Below are 7,710 nucleotides of genomic sequence, written 5' to 3' on the forward strand. Positions count from 1 at the left end.
AATACCTCCGTGAGCAAAGCTTCAGTTTTTTTGTACAGATCAAAATAAGACCTTTTTCTGCCTCAAGATAAGATGCACCTTAGAGTGTATGTCGGCCCTAAGTTCACCATTGGGACACGTTTTTCGTTTTGCATTGTGTGCATGCATGCACGATGCAGCGTTTATGTTTAGCCTGCCATGTTGCAAGAAATTGTTTGCAAGGTCTTGCGCTGCAGTTATGTCCTCGAAAAATCTAGTTTTTTCAGAGATCACGTGGACCTGACTACGCAGACTGAGAACTTATCTTCACAGGAATTCAGGTCGGCCATTTAAAAGTCGTTTATTCCTTTTTTAAAGAGCCCAGATATCTGTTCCGATATAAATTAAGCTTGCCGTGTTTGACGCAGAACTATCACAGTAAAGCACAGTGCGTTTATGATGAATTTTGAGCTAAGCTCATGGGTACTAAACATTCATTGTAGCAGAACAAACTCGCAAGAAACTTATCTGCTCTTGCACAAAGATGACAGACCATTAAGTTCTTTGACATTGAAAGACAGAATCCGAAGTGCTGCAACTGTTAGGATGCCGCCAAAGCGAAAGGTTTATAGCGAACACTTTAATGCACTTGTTTAGTATCTTCCTAAAGTTCCCTAAATCTGTGACAAAGGTTGGTTTTGAAAACTATTAACGCTGTGATTTTCTGTCACTAAAAGCAAATGAACACTGGTGCTAGGGTAACATCCCCTTATTTATGTCGACTGCACCTTGAAGACCTTTCCCGTCAAGAATATTCTGTGCCTGCCATGGCACAGAATATTCTTGATCTACGCATGTAACTGTGCAACACTACGCCAGTTTATTTCCATTCCACAGATCAAACAACCTACCATTAAAGAATTTAAGTTTTAGAGAAGATATGAGTTGAAAACCTGAAGAACTGTCTTAAAAGAACCAAATAATTGAACACAGATGTACTCTAATGTTATGCCTATGAGACGAAACCCTGCAAAAATAATGTCACGGAGTGTAGGTCTAAAAGCTGCCGATGAAGCCTTTGTAACAGTACTCACGTCGTGTTCGCAGCCTCTCCGGTGACATCTCACGAGCCTTTTGAAGTGATGCCATTACACTTGCTTCGCAAGGGATGTGTTTCATATCTGCCATTTTCACAATTTTGTTGATCCATTTTGCAATACAAGGTGATGGGTCAATCTTAGTCAGTCTTGCAAAGTCACTGCAAAATTGCAAAAAAAGATGTGTCCGAAGTGCACTACAAGAACCAAGCAAATACATAGCAGTTATTTTTACCATCATGTTATCTACAAGCACACAATTTACATTGAAGATTTGGCAAACGACAGATGTAAACAATCCAAGTGAGCACTCTGACCTCACGAAATAGAAATGGCATTTTTCTTCTGAAGGTGTATGAGAAACTGAAAATTTCTAGTCACACAGAAAAGAAAACCAAGTTATGGTGCTCATTGTTTACTCTTTTTTTATTGAAATAAAAATGAATCGAGTTGCCCCCATGTCTTAGCCACCACTACCCTTTTTCGCTTAACACAGAAAAGTTTTAAAAAATTGTCGCAGTTTCACCCGAAAGGCGAAGCATCAATTGCGATAGCAAATTAGTAGAGAGCTATACGGAGTAAGCATAGTAGTTTTATCAGCTGTATAAATTTGGACATGCAGCAGCATCAGCAACGCGCAGTACTGTTGTCGACGCCGTCGTCGTGCCCGCGTTCGCACCGAACGTGCCCGGCGTTGGTGACTGTTGCCGGTGCCTCTGCGGGTGGCTCGGAGGTTTTCGATGAGATATGAACAGGACACTCGTCGAGCAGCGCCGGAAGTCTTTACCCACCTTCTGTCTCCCAACGTTTTTACATAAATAGGGATTTGGTGCGGCAGCTAAACGTCGCCTCCCCTCCCTCCTTTCCCCCACCTCCCGGCCTTTCACGCCATGGAAGAAGTCGTATTTGCTCTATATATATATATATATATATATATATATATATATATATATATATGGTGATTGTAAAGGAGAAAAGAGATGCTTAATTCTGCAGCCCTTCATGGAGCACAGCGCAGAAGCGCGTTTGTCTTCCGCCATGTGTTCGCTCGCCATGAAAGTGCGCGTCCCTCGCGCCCTTTCAGTCGCACATACAGCATATGGCGATTTCATCACCGTTGACGTCATACGGAACCTCACGGCGACGGCAGAAATCCGCTTTGGAGTGTCCATGTAATTGCTATCGCAATAATAAAAAAGAAAGTCTTGCTTTCGGTAAGTTCAAAAGTTATCTCTTCAACACAGTTCTCTAGTATTTTTCACACATAAGCACTATGCGCACACACACACACAATGTAGTTCAGTCAGTATTCATCACAAATGCCAGTGTCTTCATACAAGCGTTGAACGACTTTCATTGCTTTGTGGTGTACCTTTTGATGGCCAAGCGTCTGTGGCGCAAGGACAGCCTTGGTGACATAGCTAATGAGTCTTCTGCCCGAATACATTAGAGCACTAACTTTTTCATCAGATAAATATGTAGAGAGCAGTAGTCTTTTTTTTAGTACACTAGAACATGTGTGTGCATTAAAATTAGTTTTTAAACCATTTACAAAAGCTCTAGTTCTTTTTGAATGCAGCCGCCTCCACAACCATGCAGGCTAAGTTAATGTAAATGCTGTTTCATACATAGTAGCAAAAGTACTTACCCTCTCAAAGCTCATCATGTATGGGTACTTCCTCTTCGCCTCATGAATATTATTTATCAAGGCCATCCTTTCAATCTTTTGATCCTCGTTAGGGGAGCATTTGTGACATTCACAACTGAGCCAGTCCGTGTGCATTGCAAAACTTGTTTCATCTTCTCCGGCTATTGTAGAGATAGCAACATCCTGAGGGAAGCAACACCAATATAGCTGATTGCAGCATAAATACACCTGCACTATGCAAGGAAATATTTCAGTAATGTTCAAGAGGTATTGTCAAAAGTTAACGGCCTCATTTACAATCCTTTTTATGTGATACATTTACACCAACACACAACTACGTAGGATTTCGTCAACCATGAAAATAGCTAATTAGGTGGATTAACATATGGCCTTGTTCCCACCTGCTAGACAGGCAGCAAACCCACAAAGGACTGTGGTCGAGCACCAAATAACTTTATTAGTATCCCAAAGGCCTCGTTTCAACTGTATCCTTGCATTTTGTTGCAATTGGTCTTTCTGATTTATGGTATTTAGTTTTGCCTAGCTAAATTGATTTGTTAAATATTTGGCCAGCCTAAATTGAATCACGAATCCAAAATACTTTGATACCACCTCAAAACAGAGAGCACTAAAAAGACAGAATTAAATTCTGAGCGCTTCTACTCAGTGAAAATTAGAAATAGTTGAAAGCATTATCAAATGAAAATACTACGGTCACTATTAGCTTGCTACACATCATCCTAGATAAACAAATCAACATATTGTATTTCACTGCGGAATGCCCCCCACGATCTTTTGCACTTTGTGCCACTGGAGCTCCACTGTGGCTGTTTCTTCACTGCCCTTCCTGCGTGACCCAAACTTCGTGTGGTTCTCGCCCACACAACCATCCCTAGGGAGAACTCTTCGCTGATTCTTGAATCTGTAGCGCAAGGCTACCTTCCAGGAGTCCCGCGAGTTGCATGAACAATAGAATAATATTGTGCTCCAATTCAGAGGTCACTTATTGTAAAGGGCCAAATGAAATGTTTAGTAAGCATCATAGAAACAAGGAAAAGGCAAAGCAGTGCAAACAACACAAATGACAGAACACATGCTGATACTACCAATTGAAAGTGGTTTTATGATCATGTGCAATAAGTTCTCTCAAGAAAGAACAGAAAGATTAATGACACCCCAAAAAACGAAAGTCAGACACAATTTCTGAGAGAAAAGAACTTAAGATATCAGGTAGAGCAGTTTCTTTACGAGTGTGGTCGAAGGCGGGCTGACGCAAGTCACTCCCCTCATGTAGATGATGAAAGCTTCATAGGTTTCCCTAGGTGTTTTTCCTTGATATTAAAACACACGTCTGGTGAAGCTTCTGTCCGCAGTTATTACGTTTGGAGTGTATGGGAATATTGCTCTCTGTTCCAGCCTCAATGAATTTGTACGCTCAAGGATTTTTACGATAATGGATGTGCCCAGAATCACATTGTCTAGAATCCCCACAGCTGGCTGCCCCAAGTAAAATAACAATTTACTTACAGCTCTACTTTCTACTACGTCCCTCAGTTGTGGGCTGTAAGCACACAGTAAGCAAATTACTACATCTCGAACTTTCTCACCAGCAAAACTATTTTATCATCTCAACAACTCGGCCAATAAAAAAGATAACAAAAAAATTTGGCGGTGCTCCAAATGCTCTGATGTATACAATGTGCAAAATACGCATGCTGCCACTCCAACCACGTTCCACCTACATATGCTCTTGTCATTATCAAACAGAAGATGCAAAACACGTAGCAGGTGCATTTGAAGTGGAAGAGTGCTCTGTCTCCAAATTTCTCAACGAAATTTAAGCTAGTTTAAGGAGCTGGCTACACATGCACATACCTCGACAGCCCCACGGGGGGTCTTCAGAAAAGTTCTAGCATCTTTTGGAAGATTCCGGAAAAACCCGTGTGCTCTTAGAAGTCGGAGAGGCGGTGTCAGGGACCTGTGAGTAATGTTACATTGTAGAGCCCACTTTGCAAGCGAAGCTGCGAAATTTTAGCTGCTAGTGCTTTGGCTTCCTGCCCGTTCTGCGGTTTCCAGCACGTCAGCGTTAAATACATCGGAAAACCGTTCTTCTGAATCCTCACCGGCTTCGGATAGTCACCAGTCGACGGAAACCTCCGCATTACGATCTGAACAATCTGAGCTGCTTTCTGTGCAACCTGGGCCGGTATTTTGTAGCGATGCCTTATGCTTTATTTACTAGTCTTAACATCCACCACTCACGGCCAGCTGATCCAGTTGATAACGTGAACGGACCGTCGCTCTGACCACTGACCAAGCGCGAAAAGCGCGAAGGGACATTAGCATCCGGAAAGGCATCGCTACAAAATACCAGCCTTGAACAATAGACTGTAGCCGCGCTACTGCTAACAGGCGTTGCGCTTACTGCACTGAAGCTAGGATACTCGCTTTCGGAGTAGCTCGCTTGCGGCTCACTTTTGGGCACGCTACTGCTAGCCTGTCGCGAACGCTTACTGAGCTGCCGGTACGCAAGGCTGTCGCCGGCCTCGACAGGCTGGCCAAGCGCTTCAAACAATTCGGCAACCTCGCGGCGTGCTCTGCTCTTGACATATCTCAACACAGTGTTCATAATCAATACACATACGCGTGCTAGCTGCGCTAACAAACGTTTACTTACCGTTACGAGACAAAGGGCTGCTGTTCCCACCGGAGCTCACATCGCGTCTTCTGTGCCGCCGCTTTCGATGTTGCGATAAACAGACGTTCAAAGCTTGCGGTTCGTACGACTTTCCGATCGGTGGGCACTCTGGAGGACGCCAGTGACGATCACGCAGCCCCAGCCCCAACAGCAATTCAAAAAACTAATGCAAACACGCGACTTCAATTACACTCCGGCTCCGAGAAGAATGATGCCATCGCAACGCAAATACGCCGCCAAAGCAGGCAGAAGGAAAACGCGAGACGTTGCGCCACAGCTGCTTCTTGCCAATTCTTCTTTATAATTGCTACTATAATTACGGTATTATTTTATAATATTAAATGTAATATTATGTAATAATAATTATACAAAAAACACAACGTTCAGAAGGTTTTATCTTTAAAGTATAAACGAAAAGCTGTTGATTATTGTAGGCGCCATTTTGTTAAGGACAATTTACAGGACTTTGGCGTGAAATTTGAAATATTACATTCATTTGCTAGAAAAAGTTATTTCGAAGAAACAAACAATTAGCACAATACTAATACCGATTGCTATACCTACACGTGCACCAACCAAAAATTATCGAATTGGGGTAGGCAAGAGATAAAGGCGAACTTTGGACGCAATGATTTATAGCGCGTCGAAACAAAAAGATAGCAATTATGTAATATTGTTTATATTTCAGGGAACTGTCACTACTTGAGATTATTTAAACCAGTAGGTTGTGATCTAAACTATACAAAAGCAACAAAATAAACAACACAATTATATTAAAATAGGGCATCAGATATTAAAATAATAAAATAAAATAGCACAGCAATTATATAATAGAGATTTAGACACAATGTCGTGTGCAATATTACGAGGCTGCGCGGGGAATATGCTTATATTATGGAGTGGATTGCAGATAAGCCTTGAAGGTCAATCATATAAATTAACACGACAGCGTTAAGGACCCCGTGTCGCAGAAAATGCGGCGTTGGTGTCGGCGTAAGCGCCGGCGTCCGTGGTAGAGAAAATCATCCCGGACCACCCCGACCGCGCAGGCCCTTCGTGTGGCGCAAGGTGTTAGTGAACAAAAATTGAATTTCTCACAGTAAAATCCGTCAGAAAAAAAATGGTAAAGTACGACTTAACCACAACCTACAGCCATGGTGGCATCGGATTATAATTTGAATGTACGAGAAAACAATTCTGGTACGAGGAAACGCAAACAAAAACCCCTTTTCCAGCATGTTTACTATACCAACAGTGGCGCGCTCGGGTAGTTTACTTGCAAAAATCCTATCCAGATGTCGCTCGCATCCTCGACAAGGTCAAATTGGAACTTAACCTGCCTAATGTTCTGAACACGCGCGGGCGCGTCGGGGCCATAGCAAACAATTAATAAAATAATTAAAAAGGTCCCAGGGCCTTCACATTTTAATATAAGACCACTTATATTGCCCCTGTAAAAACGTCTTCTCAGCAACCCATTTCTGTTTAAAAGTGAAGCCCACTTTAAGGGATTTGTGTAAGTTTGGTCTTTTAAGCTGGATTTCCCACATTCTGTGTTGCAGTGAAGTCTAGTCATAAAGAAAAATGCGATGCGAACGGGGCCCGATAACTCTATCGCGTTCCACTCTTAACGGCGAAGCTTAAGCTTCCCTCCATTTTTTGTTTGCTGCCCGAGATTTCAATTTAATTCTTAATTACTTAAACGTCTCAGGCATTAAAATATATTATACTATAGCACTTCCTAACGTCGGGGTAAATCTATTCGTAATTTCATATCCCTAACTTCGGGCGTGTTAAATATTAATAATAACAATAATAGTAATAACAATAAAAACCCGATAATAACAATAACAGTACACACCGCGTAAGTGCATACATACATACATTCATACATACATTCTGCACGCCTACAAAATGTAGGAGGTATGGTTCAAGTGCTAAGTGTACCAAATAATTTTATGGTGCCTGAATGATATCCTATGTACATCCATAGTACGTTATCTGGTAGTCTAACATTCATGTAGATAATACATCTTTAGACATCCATGCATTTCCTTATAAAAAGGTACCTACTCGAGACGTAATATGTACGTCACCTCAAGACGTTGACGTTGGGATCAATTATAGACCTTGAAGAGAGGTTCGTGGTTCACTGGGTATGACTGAGATGTCGGCTTTTTATATTTTGTGAATCTCCGAAATCTATGTGGAAACAGAAGTTGCACCATTCACTGCAAGAAAATTTATCACTTGTATTTGCCGCTGCTATATATTTGCACGAGCAATATGCATATGGAATTACAATGCAT

At 41.8% G+C, this 7,710-nt stretch overlaps 1 long non-coding RNA gene across 1 annotated transcript; it reads right to left on the reverse strand.

Moving 5' to 3' along the window:
- Positions 1-618: 618 nt before the first annotated feature.
- Positions 619-5,616, reverse strand: LOC119452634 (uncharacterized). The gene is made up of 4 exons (XR_007467390.1): positions 5,381-5,616; positions 4,579-4,681; positions 2,704-2,886; positions 619-1,216 (listed from the first exon to the last, which is right to left on the reverse strand). It is a non-coding gene; the product is annotated as an uncharacterized LOC119452634 (long non-coding RNA).
- Between the last annotated feature and the right edge of the window lie 2,094 nt (positions 5,617-7,710).

Source organism: Dermacentor silvarum, chromosome 5 (assembly GCF_013339745.2).
Source record: "Dermacentor silvarum isolate Dsil-2018 chromosome 5, BIME_Dsil_1.4, whole genome shotgun sequence".
NCBI classification, from domain to species: domain Eukaryota; kingdom Metazoa; phylum Arthropoda; class Arachnida; order Ixodida; family Ixodidae; genus Dermacentor; species Dermacentor silvarum.